The 18,871-nt window shown below is 38.5% G+C and overlaps 2 protein-coding genes across 2 annotated transcripts in view; both read left to right on the top strand.

Annotated features, from left to right (window-relative positions):
* LOC104963762 (forkhead box protein P1-like) overlaps positions 1-18,871 on the top strand; it is a 924,791-nt gene that overhangs the window by 656,777 nt on the left and 249,143 nt on the right. The window lies entirely within an intron of this gene.
* The window catches only part of LOC104963749 (mitochondrial import receptor subunit TOM40 homolog), a 666,013-nt gene that overhangs the window by 467,566 nt on the left and 179,576 nt on the right, over positions 1-18,871 (top strand). The gene's annotated exons all lie outside the window — the stretch shown is intronic.

Genomic DNA, 18,871 nt, shown 5'->3' with positions numbered 1-18,871 from the left:
TTTCTCTTTGAGGGAAATAGTTTTGTTGAAGCTGTTGTTGGCCTGTGGGAAAATGTAATCATAAGAAATGACTCTGGAAAAGCTGCAGATAGAGCCATAAGAAATGAATGCAACTGATTATTTAATGTTTAATGTTGTTTTTATAGGCAATCATTTAAGCTTTGTTAGTTCCAGGTTTAATATGTGCAATAAATTCATTTCAATAAGTTTTGCAATAAACATTGAACCAGTCCGGCCCTCGACTAGTACCCATTTTTTTATTTTGGCCCACTGTGTATTTGAGTTTGACCCCCCTGCTTTAAGGCTTTCATGGTGTACACAATTGTAATTCTATACTTAACTGTGCGGGTCCCTTTCTAATGCAGCTGTCTACGTATTCAACCATTCATGGTGTATAAGATAATGTTTTGGTGGGCAAGAAATCAACAGATGATAATAAGAAAAGTAAGCATTTATTTCTAAATAGAAAACATTGAAACACATTGATATAATGGGTGTGGTGTTGAGTTCAAATCAGTTGGCCAAAGGTTGTTCTGTAAATGAAATAAGCAAAAAACTCCAGGTATAATAAACAGACTGACAAAAGACTTGATCTTGTTCCCTCTAATAAAGAAAAGATCCTGGTGATAAAGTGTGAGTTGTAAATGTCAAACATCAATAATTATTTTCAATTGTTGGCGATGTTTCCAATAAAAAAGCATTTTGCACCGTGTTTGCAGTTACATAAATCCTTACACTATTAAAACATAAGTCTCACACTAATGACAATATGTATAAATATATGTCCTTAAAATGCCAAATACAGAAGATACATCCTGCAACACCCAGCATATTTCATCATTCAAATAAATGTCAACTCATATACAGATGGCTTACAGTATAATAATGATTATAAGGCACAATATGAATTAACATGAAAACAGCATTGAATACATTTGTGTCGTAATTGTCAGGAATCAGGAAGACAATCAGATTTTGATTTCAAACTTCCAGTGGTGAGTATCAACAAACTATGGATGAAAAAACTGTGATGTGTCAGAACAAAGTTTCGGGTGATGTATTGTAAAGAAATATCGAAGATGGGATCAGGTTTTATGTTGAAAATGAGGGGGGATGTTTTACAGATGCATCATTATTGGACTTTTCCAATTAGGTTAGATATATTGTTTTAATGTAATCAATAGAAAAAATCCAATATTGATAGCGTTCAANGTTAAAGCTTTTTTTTATACTTCTACTTTTTACTCCACTACACTTAATGTAACACTCAGTTGCTGATATAATGCAGTACTGTACTGCTAATCTACAGAGTTCCACATATCTAATTGTGGTCAACATAGATAAACTGCAACGAGTACTTTTAATTCTTGAGGTGCACTTAGTTGATAATACTTCTGTACTTTAAATCATTCTGAAATGGGCCATTTTGCAGAATGAGTACTTTCACTTTTCAAGTATATTTTTATGCTAATAGTCTTGTACTTGTACTCAAGTAACATTCTGAACGGAGGACTTCTACTTGTAGTGGAGTATTTCAAGACCATATTATTTGTACTTGTACTTAAGTAAAGGATCTGACAAAAAAGGGAAAACAATACACACACACACACACACACACACACACACACACACACACACACACACACACACACACACACACACACACACACACACACACACACACACACACACACACACACACACACACACACACACACACACACACACACACACTTGGAAGCAGACTTACCTGCACATATTCCCCCTGGCTCTCTGCTGGCTCCATGAGGCTGAAAAAACGGGAGAAAAGATGAAAGAGAGGAAATGTTAGCCAGTGTAATAACAGGAAAAAGGCTGTAAACCCCTGTTGAATTGTGTGAACATGTGTATCAACACACATGTGCACACAGTTATGTTGGATCTGGTCTGGTAACAGGTGAATGTTACTGCAGACATAAAACACGGCTGTATTCCCATGCCCCTCCTCTGCAGCGGCCTCTCCACTGAGTTGCATGTTGATGCAAGCCAGATTTATGCGAAAATGGATAGATAACAAACGCCACTGAGCAGCTAAGGTTGCCAAATATGGAGCTGGCCTCTCAAATCTCCCAGGCACCATAACTCAAACTTTTACACTCATGATGTATCCGGATCATGTGTCAAAACCCCCGCTGCGCCGGAGCCCTGGGAGTCATACTGTTGGTACTTTGTGATTCAGAGCGAGGGAGAGCTAAAGGGGCAATTACACTCGCAGACAAGTTTCGGGATCAATCGCCGTAGTTTCCAATTTGCATGATGGGTCTCAAAGGGCCCCGAGCGAAGCTGTGTTACACATGAGGCCAGATCAAAGGGTCCCATCTAGGGGAATGTTAATAGTTCCCACGACAGAAGAGCTAATATTCCCTCACCAAACTGCCCCTGAGATTACATTTTGGAAAAATGGTTGTACAGTGGGAAATATTTGCCCTCCATACTTTTCACTGATAACATTAGCATTTATCCAGACAAGAATGTGACTGAGCTGTAAATAGAAAAACATACCAATCATACATCAGGCTATAAAAACAGCCGACCGAAATAGCAAGAAGGCCATCGAGCACTACAGTAGATTTATAATAAACACCATTTATCTTATGCAAAACCCCTCACAGTTGTTTTATGACTGCAGTAAAGCGATCTTTATTTAATCTCTTAATAACTTCTCAAAACACAATACAGAAAGCTTGGCAACGAATCAACGATGCAAAGTGTCTGCAGGCAATAGTCAATTTGTTGCAACAACCTCAAATAGAGCAGTAAACTTAAGTTGCTGTGTGAAACCCTTGTACTTTGACTTTAAATGATTACACGTGATATAAAGCTTGACTTTTATTTGTTACTACTACTTCTACTCTGTACAAACAGCAACAGCATCTGACTCAAGGATGTGAGAACAGAGGCTGTCATAGGTTGTACAAACTGTAAAGCTCTGAGAGAAACATGTTATCGTGGGCTATATAATTCAAATTGATTTGAAATTGGCTTTGCTTGGGGCTAGACTTATCTGCATGTTATCTTTATTGATGAATCAGGTAATTGTTGTGTCTCTCAAATGTCACAAGTTAGTGAAAAACATAACTACAAGTTAACATAAACTATGTTACCTTGTAGTTACGTTTTTCGTGTATTATGTTACATAATACACGATCATATTGAAACTCTTTCATCTGGCCTAACAGTCCACCACTAAACTATATTTAGTTGTCATACAGTATGACAACGAAAAAGAGCATCACAGTTGAGATGGTAAAGCCAGAGATTTACTGTAAATCAACTAGTTTTTAGCTGAGGGCCCCCTTCTTAAACGAGTGCCCAACAAATACATTCACATGCTTTGCTTTATGATAGGGGGTAAATAACTAAATATATAATCATGCCAGCTATAAACCGACTAACACACCATGACAGCATTTCATTTCAGAGCCAAATTTTACCACCACCACCACTGACTGAGAAGTGAACTTTGTTTTCCAGTAAGGCAAAGCCAGACAAAGTATGAAGAGCTGCACTTTGGACAGAATAAGAGCATGAGAGGGAAATGGACAGTCAGGCTGAGTGAAGTGCCTGTGATTTAGGGCTGAGGAGACAGAGAGCTCTTTGAAGTGGCCATAGTGAACCTACACTACACCATAAAGCCATATTTCCCACGGTCCCTGTGCTGAACTAATGGGCTGATGCTGCACGCTCGCGCATGCGCATACCCACGCGTGCACACACACTGCAACATCCTACTGTAACACGATACACGCACTCCGTTAGAACGCATGGAATATTGTCGGCAGTGAGACATGTCATGGGAAATTAGCGAGGAGACGCAATCGGGAGGAGGAGTTACACAACATATTCCCCTAGAACTCTCCAAAAACTCTAAATGTGTTGATTAATCCACTTTATCCATTATCCTTTATCCACACATTATGTAACGCACACAATTAACGCACAAAATGACCTCGGTCTCCTGTGAGGAAGCACACAAATCAATGCAAAATATAAGAAAACATAAAAGAAACCAACAGTGCGCCAGCTTTACGCCAGCATCTGATCAATGAAAGTGATCGATATCACCTGCTGCCTGTGAAAAAGTCAAGTAATTAATCCTGTTATCGTCTCACCTCACACCCATCGCTCGAGGCAAGTTGTGTCCACATTAAAGTCAGCACTCTGTGAAGCAGCCAACTTCCCGGTGTCTCCACGCACAGTGAAATAATTTTACGCCCCCTGGTTAAAATGGAGCATGGACGGATTAACCTTTTTCCAGGGTCAGGGGCAAAACTGCGCTTCTGTTCCCTATATTGACCCAACGTGTCTTCACTTTCATGTGTACAGTTATTCAGCCCTGGATTATACCAAGGCCAACATTTACTGTGTGTTTATTTGAATAAATAAATAAGGCTACCTAAGCTAAGGAATATAATATATTTTCACATAGGCAAGTGTGGTGTGGTGTCAATTGCAAGCTCTTGAGTTGTATATAATAAATAAGTAATATAAATACACTACACTATCCATTACTCGAATAATTCAAGTAATCTCAACAAAGTGTTGTTTTAATTACCACAACGTAGTTAATAATGAGGTTGGTATATTAGGAGCGGTATATTTTTGTCCAATTTAGTGGGCAGAGAATCATGTGTAATATTTTTCCAATAAATAAAAATACTTGGAAATAATTTTTTAGTACTCTTTAGTCATCACTTGAGGTTTCCAAATGTATTTTTAATGGGCCGATCTGTTGTCCTTTATGAACATTATGACCCTTGCTTAGTTTTAATAACAATTCTTACCACCCAAATCTGGGTCAACATGTTATACAACCGGCCCTTTAATGAATGGCATTGTCCCCTCTTCCTGAATAAGTTTAGTTAGTTTTTCTCTTTCAATACGTTTTCAAAAGGATGAAAAATATACCGTTCAAATCCAACAGGAAAAATAATGAAAATCACCAGTAAATGCTGTCAGAGTCTGGGTTTCCTTTTCCTTTGTCGCCTCCTCCTGTCAGCTCTGTGCTCTCTGCCTCCTGCTTTGGTTCGGACACAGCCTGAGGCTCCAACCCATCCTCTGGATTCATGTCCACACCTGTCTGGGTGATGCACTGCTCGTCACAAGCCTCTGGTTTGGGTGCGGCACTTGAGCCACTAGATGGCGGCATGGCAGCTACAGGGCCATGGTCGGTGTTTTGGGTGTTTGTGACAACATCAGTCTCCCCTGCAGGCTCAGGCTGGGTCTTGGGATCAGTGAGAAAGGATTTCCCAAGCTCTTCATCAGCCACTGTGGGTAAGGGGAATTTGAGCCTCAGGGGGCCACACTCTTGGGACCCTGCAGGTCGCTGGCTTTGACTTCTGCTGATGCTTGTCTTGTCTTTACTCTTCTTATTGTCGTTGGGGCCTCCTACAAAGAGGTGGGAACATCAGAAACAAACATGACAATTTGTTTAGTTTAAAGGTGACCTATTATGCAAAATCCACTTTTTCATGCATTTTATACATACACTCTGTGTAAAGAGATTCTGAAAGTTTCAGGAACAAAGACCCCCTCCCTTTGTGTCCTGATCCATTTATATAAAAACCTGTCTGAAAATGAGCTGATCATATTTTGGCCACTTTGAGATGTCATAAGGCTTTTTTGGCTTGTGTAACCATTAGCCAATAACCAACCAAGGTAACCCCCCAACCTTATCACCTGAATCTCCTCCTAGAGCAGAGCGGCGTGGGGAGTGGCTCCTTATTTTCATCTAAAGTAACAGACCCAGAATCAGCACTTTTGGAACAGGGTTGAAACAGAGGGATTTATGGGATGCTACAATGCACAATCTGTTTGGTATAGAGCCAAACACTTCAGAGACATGTTTTGTATGAGGCCTATAATATGTTGATGAAAAAGAGTATAATAGGGGACCTTTAATAGATATTACAAAAGTGTTGTTCCTAACTTCTGAAGCTTTACCTTTATTATTCTTGTTTCTTCTCCTCATGAATAGTCGTGGCAAGGTGCCCATGTGAGAGTAGTCCTCACTAGAGCGTACGTAGCTGGAGGTGCGAGGACGCATGGCATCCATGTCATCCATGGTGGTCTCAACCAGTGGAGCAAGGGTCGCCCCGGTGACGCCACCACAGTCCGTGCCATCTTCAGTCACAATTCCTGATTCAGACTTTGAAGAAGAATTGGAGTCTGATTTCTCAGTGGAGCGACGAAATGTGAGGTTGGTGAGGCTACCAAACCACTTGAAACCTTGAGGGTGGAACAGTCAGAAAAGAAGACATGCTCAGAATGTGGTAACTGTGACGTGTTTTATGAGGATGGAGAAGTTAAAGAAGCTGGTTGGATTACAGCTGTACAATAATAATTTGTCATTTATATTACATCAAATCACTATTATGAAATGTGTTGTGCTGAACCAACCAGCTCTTATTATATATTAGTTAAGAGTACATTAAGAGTTAGTTATTTTTAAGAAGTTGTTAAAGACTAAAACAGATCCACAAATAGTAACATAAACCTACAGATGTTGTGTTTTCAGTTTGTTCTGCTGCCCTGAAGTGGCCAACATCAACACATGCAGCTTCAAATGAATTGTTACTGCAAAATACCCCTTTCTGAGCAAGTGTCTTGATCGTGTTACCCAACAAATGAGATTTAGAATCAGTCAATCATTTGCAGCTATATACTGTTTATAATAACAATTATATTTATATTTAATTTAATTAGAATAAACGCAGCACGTCTCTATGAAATCTCTTAATATCGTTGTACGTCTTCTTTTCTGAATTTAAATGAAGCTGCAACTGTGTTTTTGGATGTCATCATTATCCCCACATTATTGTAAAACTAACATGGCAGTTAATGCTTTACGATATATGTAAACACATGAAGTGCAGCTGCTCTACACACACACACACACACACACACACACACACACACACACACACACACACACACACACACACACACACACACGCACATACATACACAGTACTCACTGAGTTTCCGTAGGCTCATGTTGTGGCTGCAGTGTGGCTCAGCTGCAGCTGGCTGACAGATTGATCATCTGAGAGGAACTGAACACCAAGTAGAGCCGGATGGGGAGGACAAGCTGTGTTAAAGTGGAGAAACTTTGGTATGAACCACAGTTCCTCTCTGTGGGTGGGTTCCTGCTCACAGAGGCGTGTGTGTCTCTGTGACTGAGAGATGAGAGGCAGCGACAGGCGCAGGGCACACTGTGACACTTCCTGTGTAGACCAGAGAGGGCCAATGGTAAGAGGAAATGAAAAGATGAGATGACAAGGCTTGAAAAGGTTAAGATAAGAATACAAATATATGAAACATGTCAGGCCGGAATGAAAAAGTGTTGATAGGATAGATCGAGTGCCGATGGAAACTTGGAGGGCGTAAAGTCAGAAGTGCTCATTAGTAATTTGAGTCCCATTAAAATAAACAGCTGGCTATAAAGTCATCCAGAGGTACAATACCTATCACCGCTTATTACCCTGAATCCTTTCATCTTTCCTATGCCGCTTTTGAACAGTTAATGTTTGATTAGGTTAGAGATTATAATGCTGCTTCATACATGCATGATTAAGTCACCTGAAACATTTGAAATATGTATTTATGTCGGGACATTTTGATGAGCACATCTCAGACTTCTGCGATGCACAAATGTGAATTCTGTGAATGTGGGTGAGTCACACCGGGTACTAATTATGATTATTGTGTCAGCTTGTTCTTTACAGGATGGAAGTGTTGCAGTTACATCAATTCAGGTGATCATCTTGGATACTTGGTGTTAGGCAGGTATGTAAGGGCATTCAGCATTTCACAGTTTGATTTGATTAAAAAAAAACTGAAAATGCCTAAAATATATGTGGCAAGGACCACATTTTGAATAATAGCCTAACAATGAATTAGTCATTACGGGCCTTTGATGTGCATTCAACCAAGGTTCAAACATGCTTTCCTTTTTTCAAAGAAACACAATATTTGGCAGAATTTTGGGTATATCTGTATGAAAAGACATTGTGAATATCGCTATATGATGGAGAAGTGCATTAAAAAAAACATGGAGTCCTGGGTTTGGATATTTCGCTCAGAGAAAGGTTTTCATAAGGTAGATTTTTGGAGACTTTGATTATGTAAAACTACAGCATGTGTTGTTTTTCCGTTTTTGTTAACCTTGTTTTGCATAGAAATAGTTACATTGTAATAAGGTACCCTATTGTAAAATGAATGGCATGACTTTAAAAGCAGAAACCGTGGTCAGCATCCTGTCTCCTAGCAGCAGTCAACAGTGTTTCCTTCTGACCATCACCACAATCTGATTCAAAGTGAGAAGAGGTCATTTCTGTATCTTTCTTCCCCTTTCTTCAAATACTAGGGAGGCAGGTTACAGTAAGCTCACCCCAGTTGTGTGTATATTAGTTTACATGTTGAGCCATAGTTTTTTTGGGCTTTCATTTCCTGTTGACTTTTGGGCGTGCAGCTTCTGCAAAGATGTACTTGGCTTCCTGTCAAGTTCATATCACACAAGTACATGCAGCTATGAAACTGTGAAGTGTGAAGCCATAGAACAGAGTGAAACAAATAAAAAAAGGTGTGAAAAAAATATAACTTCAGTGCATATGAAATGTTTAAACATTATTAAAGTCAATATCAGCTGAAACCACAGATATTGTTATTGTTTTCATATATTTATCATCCTCTTACCTTGAAGAGTGGTTAGGGTTTCAGGTGCTGAAAACATTACTTTAGACTTTATTGCTCAGTTGTTGCATCATCACATTTTCTGGTTTTATTGTGTCAACAAAACTAAGTTATAATCTTTGTGAATGCACACATGCAAATAAAAAAAGATTTTTCAGCCCCTCATAGGCGTCCCTCAATGAAAACAGAACATGTAAGCTTCACTGTAGTCAGTTCATACACTAACAGTTAAGATCTTTGTCGTCTCTTAATCACCCTCTAGGTGGCATTAAAGCTCCTTGAATAAGCTACACTTTACCACAGATTACAGCAAATACATGCATGTTTAATGCAGATAATGTCTGATGAATTGGCAGTTAGGAGCCATAATGACTTGTAAATTAATGGTTGCCTTTACCAGCCTAATGGTATGTTTTATCCTATCATAAATACACATTCCGGTCATTTGCTTTGTCCTTAAAATGTCTACTTTTGGTGATGCAATATTTTATCTTCCTCAGGGCCGACCAGGACAAGGTCATTTTAGGGAATAAGGTCCAGTTAACTCTGTCGATTTTATATTAGGTAGAGTAAATTGAGAAATATGATGCAGTGTAATAAACACAAACACACAATCAAGTAAACACACGCACACACCCTGAGGTAATAGGTTGGACTTTCATTTTGGACTTTGTGTCCCACGCGGGTTTTCAGAAGTAATTTGCTAGAGTGAATGACTGTGATTGTGTGTGTGTGTGTGTGCACGTGTGTGTGTGTTACTTTAATTTCAGGTTGATGAAAAACAACACTTCAATAATTCAGCTCTCTGGCTCCTCATACAATGACAAATATCAGTCACTTGTACCCGGGGGTATTTTGATACTGACCGCCCTGTGAGAGGCACACACACCAAACTGAAACGTATTTAAACAATAGTATAAAAATGCTATGAGCCTCACTGAAGTCCCTTCCACCTGTTTCTTAGGTTACCAAAAGGACAAACCAAAGTATAAATATTGAGATAATTTTTAGCCATTTTTTACAAAGCCTTTTTATAAGGGTACTGTAATTTATCACCAGATCTGATGTAATGTTTTCCACAGCCTCTTGTATATAATAATAAAAAAGCTTACTGGACAATATAAAATGTAACTTAATAGATTATAGTCATGAAGGTTATTCTTACTTCTTGGTTATTCAGGGTTATGGAGGCATGTGATTTTGGTGTAAGCTGCCAGAACTGATAGGTTTATATCTTAAACATGAAAGCTAAATATTATCCTTGATTTTAATATTATTTTATGATCACATTGTAATAAATAGAACAGATACAAGCTTTTATCTAATTAAAAAAGCATAAACACATTTTAAAAGGCCTATCATGCAGCCTATAAACTTAAAAACATGTTGTTTTATGATTTTTACCTTCTTGCCTCCATTATGTTTCCAATCATTTCAGCATTAGCTTTAGGTGAAGCGGGGCTAATGTTGTATCCCTGGCATAATTCAGTTTAAAGTCTTTTTTATTACTATCCAGTCAAAAATGCTGTAACTCAAAATAGATTTGAAAAAAAGTGCTCTATGTATCACCTGCACAGCGCTTCAATGAATCACTCTGCAATGTTGTCCTTGAATATAAATGACGAAGTTATTGCAGGATGATATCTGCTGTACCTGTGCAATACATAACCTGTGTCATGCTGAAATTAATTAAGAATAACTTCTCAATTTGTATCCAAATCTTTTTACTCTGCAGATATTGCATTCACTATTTGGGTCGATTGTACACGTTTTACATTATATCCATAACTGGTATAATTTATCATTAATACAGCAACCAAATACTGTGTGTTTGACAAATAAAGAACTGAAACAAAGCACCACCGAAATGTCTGTTTCTGTTCTAAACAACCCTTTTTTTCATGGCTTTTGCTTTCCTTTTCAGGTAGTCCACCTGTCCCTATTATTACCCTAACCCTAACCCTATTATAAGACAAATGATGTCAAAAATGATAACCGTAAAATGAAATGACAATGGACGAGGAAAAGGTCAAGACGACAGTATTTCAAATTGTGTTGTCATCAGGTTTTGGCAATTTGTATTGACTCGGCCTCTATTTGTTGGGGGGGGGGGTTGCTGAATTATTGAACCCTTGTTTGTCATCAGGGTGAAATTAAAGCAGCACATTGTGAGAAGCCTGACTTTACACATCACACTCTCTGTATATGTCATTCTATTGTTTCCAACCTTGAACACAAAGCACTTTTAGGCATACAGAAGTTAAAAAGCTTATCAAATGCTTTTACTATTTCTCCCTATCAACTTTTTTCCAATCGAGACTGATTTGGTGCTCTGACAGCCAAGGGTCTTCATGAAAAACACTTTCTTTCAAGACACAATAAAAGACAACTTAATGAAGAAAAAAAACTAAAAGATTCCAGGTGGGGAGTGAACCCATAACCTTAGGGTAGAAGACCAATCCTCACTACCCACTATGCTATGAAGATACTGTCAAAACCTTTCAATTTTCAGTAATTTGTAAACCCAGGGGGATGCGCCATACTAGCTTCATAGTAGGTGGTTTGGTAGATAAACAAGTGTATTATGATAAGGCTATTGTCTGGTCCTCTCTTCAGTTATTCTCTTCATTTAAAAAAAAAAGAAGCCTTAAATTAGCTTTAGTCTAATATTTTTTGTCTCTGGTCTAGAGATGGTCCAGTGGAGAACAACGCCCGAGGAGTGCTATACGGGAGTGTGTGTTGTGTGCTTGTGTGTGTGGGTTAATGGGTCTACTACAAAACAATAACACAAAAACTCTGGGTAAAACAGCTGTTAACCCAGCTAGCTTGACGGGCATTTTCAAAGAAACGAAATAGTATACTTTTTTAGTTTTCACTTCAAATGTTTGTGTTTTAGCCTAAACTGACAAACGGCCTACTCATGTGGTCTGTTATTCTGGCCACAACATGGCAGTCTCTCCTCTGCAGTCAAGTTGTGGATGGCCACCATTTCTTCTGTTTAACTACTGAAACTAAATGTACTCAATAATACAACCAAGGGAGGAGAGCAAGGATATTGTACATTGTGTGACCGTGCTTATGTCTTCATTTGGGTTTCATTATATTCCTTTTCCACAACATAAGTCAAAGAGTGAGAGTGTCATCCCCCTTTTCCAGTTGGTAGGGGAGTCAAGAGGTCATCTTACAAGGAAGTACTACAGGTGTGTGTGTGTGTGTGTGTGTGTGTGTGTGTGTGTGTGTGTGTGTGTGCACTATAGCCCAGGTGCTTTGGCTTGCTAAAACAAGACAACATGTTTAAAATGCATAATTCCAATATGATAATATGTGATACCTTGAGTGTGTTGTAGAAATGTCAACACATCTTAACCAACATGTTTGTAAGAGAGTAGATAGATCAACTTGGTGTTTTAAAATGAACACATTTTTACTTAAGAAACAACAATTATCCCGCTTCTTCTCATAGTTCTGCTGGTACTTTTCCAACCCATTGTCCAACTGAGAGTCTGTCCTTCTGCATGGACTGCAGGCTCTCTTTGACTTCAGCTGCTTTTCCTTCAGATAAGAGAAGATAAAAGTTTAGTTGCCTGTGAATTAAACATTTAAAACAAGGCCACTGTTTAGGAATATGACACACTTGAGGAGTAATGGAATACATGTAACGAAATTACATAATCAGGAAACAAAAAGAAGGTAACTGTTTTTGAAAAATACGTTTTCAGATAACTGTTACATTTTTAAAAAAATGACATAAACTAGCAAGATTACAGTGTGACATTACACTTTGAAATAAATATTTATATATTATAGCCGTTCTGAATACATTTTCTTTATGGTATATATTTAGACTACTTTAATTCTTATTTATTTTAAATACATTTATTTTTTAATGCAGTAGGTCGGCTCCTGATTTATGAAACAAAATACAGTCGATGCTTTTGATTATTCATGTATTAAGGTTTTTTAAACAGCATTTGTAAGCTATTAGTGTTACTAAATGTTTTACATGAAATATTTAGTTTCTCTTTCTAATAGTTAGGGAAAGTTAGGTATTTTTTTAGCCATATCGTGAAATAATTTATTACCAATAGCTTTTTTTACCATATGTTCCTATAGGTGTCTAGTAACACCTCCCGATTTATCCACAGCCAAATCCTCTGGGAATTGCCTTGAGAGCCAATCAAAGTTAGGGTGCCCATAGGGCGTNGATAGATAGATAGATGGATAGATAGATGGATAGACAGACAGACAGACAGATAGATAGATAGATAGATAGATAGATAGATAGATAGATAGATAGATATAAAGATAGATAGATAGATAGATGGATAGATAGATAGATAGATAGATAGATAGATAGATAGATAGATAGATAGATAGATAGATAGATAGATAGATAGATAGATAGATAGATAGATGTGTGTAGACAATGACCTAGTGGAGTGAGATGAATTGAAGGATATCATCAAGCTGTGTTTGAATTTGGCAGGCATTACACTCACAATGATCCCTGACACCATCTGCTGTCTTCCTCTCTTTGTTGTTGGATCCCCCTCCCTCTCTTTGTATTTTTCCAGTCTCTCTTTCACACACAAACACTCTCCCTCTGAGCGTTCCATCCTTACCACACCTCTTTCTATTTATTTAGGGTATTCCTTCTTTCTTCATTATGACAGTCACAGGTTGACTGGGTCAAAGTATGTGCTGGCAGAGTGGATGCTAAGACAAAGGATGGAAGACAGACATGTTTTAATGTTATACCTAGAGTGAGCTTTTTCATGCACACTGAGCATCAGTGTCCAAAGTCCCTTGATTTGCACTTAATTACGCCCATCTGGGAATGGTGGGGTTGCTTTTAGTGCAATAGGTAATACATATTTCCGTTATAAGGGCGGTAAGTGCAGCTATCAGAAGCGGTGGATAAGAAGTAATGAAATATTTAAAGAGGGATTACTTCACTGGAATGTTAAAATGTATCTATCAGCTTTTTGTAACCCTGCCAAGTGCTCTTGTTGAGCTTAAATGTGGCTCCGACACTAATGGGGTGAAAATATAAAGGAATTGTAGTCAGCTTTTATTACAATCGGACCTAATGGTGAGTTTTGGATTTACTAGCTTCAATAACACCAAATATTTATGTGGTCTGTATACACCCTGCAGTTTAGTGTAAACAATCCCATAATCCCATTGGTACTTTGTGGACAACTTTAGTGGTGATGTTATCCTGCTCCTGGGTATAGCTGATTAAATATTCACTCCCCTTTCCTCCTATCTCTCCATACTGTTACCCAAAATATCATGACTATACACTCGTCTTTCGATAGGACATATCTTTAGAGAAGTGATAATGCAATTTAATTGGACCTGTACATTTAGTTTGATTTCATTCAATTTTCAGTGTTTCGTGCATAATTTTCCTGTCTGCACCACTGTCCATGGTGCTGATCGCCCCTGTGCTCAGTTGCAATGCTAAGTGGAAATACAGAAAATGTGAGAAATCAAAGTCATGTACATCTGTCTGCTTTGCCTCAGCTGTTGAAGTTGGGGATTTATGAAGCACCAAATTGAATACTCAGAGTTGTATCCAGATTATTATTTTCTCCTTGAATGTTTTTGAACTGTTTTGATAAGCTTCAGTCCCTCAATATGTCCGAGCGTCATCATCAGACAAGTGCAAGGACAGGCCATGCCTTGTATTCTACTCACACAGCATACCATCTGTTTTTTGAACAATCCCAGTCATCACCAGGTCTCCTTGGAGCGTAGTAGTGTCTACTCAAGAAATATAATCTAACTCAACCAGCCCTCCTGAGATTTACTCCTCACAGAAAATCAACCCACTGTTTAACTATCCAATGTAACCTGCGCTGACCCTTACCACTGCTGTTGCCATGCAGTGATTCATTTCACTAAAATGTCTTTCGATTTCCAGTACTGATAATTTAAGTTACTAAAATGATGTAAACAGTGAAAATATTTTAAATTCTCTGCATTGCTCGTAATTTATCTGATTAATCTTATTCTGATCAGTGTAGCTTCTAAATACAATGCAGTTTTTTCTCCAGTTGCAGACAAATATTCATACTGCTTCAACCCCACAGGAACAATATATTTGAATGCAAGTGAATTTAATTTAATTTCAGCACACAGATTTGCTCCACATCTCAAACTCAGTTATTTGCAGTCCTCTAGTGGTCGTAAACCATCAGTACATGCACCAGAATTACAGTGGACTGTACCAAAGTCATTTTGTATGTTGTGAAGAAGGTAGAGTTTAGTAGGCACCATAGCCATATGAAAACCTCACAGTTATTGTTCTATAAAAATGAGCTTGTGTTCAAAAGGTTTTGTAATCTTTTGGCCTCCGATGACTCTCTTAAAAACCCCAAATTTGATATTATGATCATCCAAACTAATCCATCTTTATTGGACAATGCAATAATAAAGCAAAAATAGTGTGATATGTAAGTCAACGAAAATGCAATCAAAGTTTTGGAGATACGGTAAAGAGTCACAGCAGCACTACCTTAAATAAATGACAGATTTGATCCAGGAGGCACTGTTTACCCATGATTCAACACTTCACTCACAGAGAAAAAGGATGCACCTGGTGTAGATGAGTCACCTTCAGCTGGCTGGACTGCTAGATACACACACACACACACACACACACACACACACACACACACACACACACACACACACACACACACACACACACACACACACAGACGCAAAAGTTAAACCCGAGCATGGCACTTGGGGTAAACTCAAAGGATCACCAAAATATAATCTCCTGGGGACTGTAAATGTCTAAAGCTGAGTTTCCTGGCAACATATTTGATTATGATGGATAACTGAATTGTAGTTCCAGTAACCCAAAATGTAATTCACAGGTAGCAAATAAGCTTGACTCGGACAAGATACGTCTCAGGATAGTTTTTTTGACTCTTTACTTAAACAAAAAGGTATCAAATACAAACACATATTTTCTCAGGTCAAAAACGATGTTGCTCTGGCTTCTGGCTCCTTCTCACACACACAATCACCAGCAGCTGCCGTCGGCTATAACGTCTCGTAATCACGTACAGCTGCGGTGGTCTATGCCCTCAATTTCACACGGCTGGATCAAATAAATGATATGATAGCACGAATAACAAAGGATTATAATATTCAAATATACATTTTAACATAGGCTCCTACATGAATGGACCTGCAGGGTAACGACCAAGTGGAAAGTTGGTCGTACATTCAAATAGACACAAAACAACTGCTGAAAGAAACAAAAACACTTATAAAATTGACTAAACATCAATAAATAGACATAGAATAACACATAAGCTAAAAAACACAGTAGTTAAACAGTGTTACTTTATACGGAATGTTTGGAATTCTGGAGAAAGAGTTCTGCTCCGGAATTTTCACAACATATGACCATGGAACTCTGCTGGATCTCCATTCCAACCGAGGACTCTCAGCTGGTCATTACACACAAACCTGCTGGAGAGAAAGCATTGGTACACCTACAGAGAGAACAAATTCAAACTATGAACACTAAAATGTCTTCTAGACAACACCTGATTGCTCAGATGGAGCTTGTACAAAGCCTGTCCAAACTCACCCCGGAGGAGAGGAAGGTAGAGGTCAGAAGACAAATGTATGTGGAGCTGAAGGAAGTGGAGATGGAGCGCAGACAAAATGCTGCTCTTGAGACCCTGGCAAATAGTGAGAGGGACAGAGAAGAGACTCCAAAAGTTCCAAAAACTGTCAAGAGTGCCAACATGGAGGAGGACAGGAGGAGGCAGAAGGCCCCTGAGAGAAGAAGGCAAAACCAGTTGAAGCAAGATAGGCGTCAGTGGCAACAGTTGATACTTGAGGGAGTCATAACCCCCACCCACAATTTCATTGCTCTGAATGAAGAGCAAGAGAGGAGGCGAGAGGGGGCTGACAGCCTGACCCCCCACCTGAAGTCACCTGAGATCAGACATAAAACTTTGTACAACAACTGGGTTGCAAAGGAAGAAATGGACATTGTGCCTTTCGTTGATAACTCCGCCTATCTCCTTTATGCTGAGAAACTAAAGTCAAAGTTTGATAGTATGTATCATCAGGGTTTGGAGGGTTACTTTAGAAATTGTATCTGTAACAATAACTACTTACATGTCAAATAATTTCAAAGTGTATTGCAACACTGTAATCCTGCTAGTAATCTCTATTTATATTTAAATGTAACAGCAATCTGATTACAATTCTTTAAATGTAATTTTAATCGAACACAGTTACCTTTTTGTTTGTATCTTGATAAGGTAATCTCATTACATGTAATTCATTACTCCTCAAGCTTGTGTGTCATATTCCTCTAGAGTGGACTTGTTTTTAATTTGTTATTAACACCTAAGTCAACTTTTATTTTCTTTCATCTGAAGGAAAAGCAGCTGAGGTCAAAGAGAGTGTGCAGTCCATGCAGAAGGACAGACTCTCAGTTGGACACTGGGTTGGAAAGTACCGGCAGAACCTTGAGAAGAAGCGGGAGAAACGCCGGCGAAATACACAGGCTCAATACGAGCAATACGTCGCCTCCAAGAGCCATGGCCCCCAGAACACCGTACTGAACGACCTGTTGGACTGGTCCGTCTGCTAAAAACAACAGCTTTAAATCCAGATTCGGACCAATTTCATTTTAGTGTTATTGTTATTTACCTTGTTTCTTTGTTTTCTTTATTTTTTTCTCTTTAGTAAACAAGTGTTGGAAAAGAAGAATGTCTTCAACAACTGCATTGGAAAGGAAGAAAAGGACAGTAGTCCTGTCATTGATTCCTCCAACTATCTCCTCTATGCTGAGAAACTAAAGCCAAAGTCTGATGGTATGTCTCATCAGGGTTAGGAGGGATACTTTTGTAATCTGTTACAATAACTAGTAAGCAAATCTAATCAGCAACCGAGTATCAAAATATAAAAGGAATATAACCTGATTGCTTTCCGTTAGTTTTGGATTACGTCAAAATGAAGTGCAATGCAAATAAAAGCAAGAGAAAGTAAATTAAAATAAGATGATTAGTGCTTAAGTGTATGTAGCAATGTAACCTTATAGTTAGGGAAAGTTAGGTATTTTTTTGGCCATATCGTGAAATAATTTATTACCAATAGCTTTTTTTACCATATGTCCCTATAGGTGTCTAGTAACATCTCCCAATTTATCCACAGCCAAATCCTCTGGGAATCGCCTTGAGAGCCAATCAAAGTTGGGGTGCCCAGAGGGCCTGGGTAAAAATAGTGAAAACATTTTTTCTACCAAAAGTGACTTTTGAGATGTCTAACTATGGTTTTTTAGGGGTGCTGAATCTATCCCAGCCATTAGTTTTGAGTCAAAATGACTCCTTAACCCTGAAATATTGATCTGTCAAATTTAACCTATGGATTTGGGGTGAAAAATGTATTCTACACATTGAATAATCCACTCTGAATTTAAAAGACACTACAGTAATGACATCTGCTAGGTACGTGCTCAGTATAATTACTTCTCTGCACGTGGAGAATATCAAGGTAGAGGTAGGTACCACACACACCACACTTGACCAGCCTCCGTATACCGCAGTCGAAGACACAACCACCCCGCTCGCAACACGCCCCACAACAAAGTTTACTTTCTGCGACATGGTAGAGTAATAGACTTTGCTTTCGAAAGTAGTTGGCATACATTTATTTATAGGCGGAGCCCCATAGCATCATTTTTATCTCTTTAGTTACGCCAGCCTAAAAATGTTGTCGTACTAGGCACTCCAGCCTTAAGTTAGCGTAACATTAGGGCTAATATCAAATCTAGTAACCGTTAGGAAGCAATAAAAGCCATTATAAATAGTCGTCTGCTCGTCATCTGATCCAACATAATTGTGTCGTAAATTTGCATTTACTAGTGGCGCTCACATATGCATGCAAGTGATATTATTGTCATATTACACATAAACTATTAATCCTGGCTGTGTGGACCGCATTCTGCATGATAGGTTGATAAGGTCCTTCGGCCTTTCCTTGCCTTCTGCCTAATAAAAGCAAAAAGAAAAAGTAATTGTCACCGATGCTGTCTTGTCCTTTTAGGACGTATGGAGTTGATAACCCCACAAATTGCATGGTTTGCAGGGCT

This window comes from Notothenia coriiceps, unplaced genomic scaffold, assembly GCF_000735185.1.
Source record: "Notothenia coriiceps isolate Sejong01 unplaced genomic scaffold, NC01 NC01_scaffold00036400, whole genome shotgun sequence".
In the NCBI taxonomy this organism is placed as follows: Eukaryota; Metazoa; Chordata; class Actinopteri; order Perciformes; family Nototheniidae; genus Notothenia; species Notothenia coriiceps.
The sequence above is the reverse complement of the archived record's forward strand: the minus strand, read 5'-3'. Positions and strand labels throughout refer to the sequence as shown.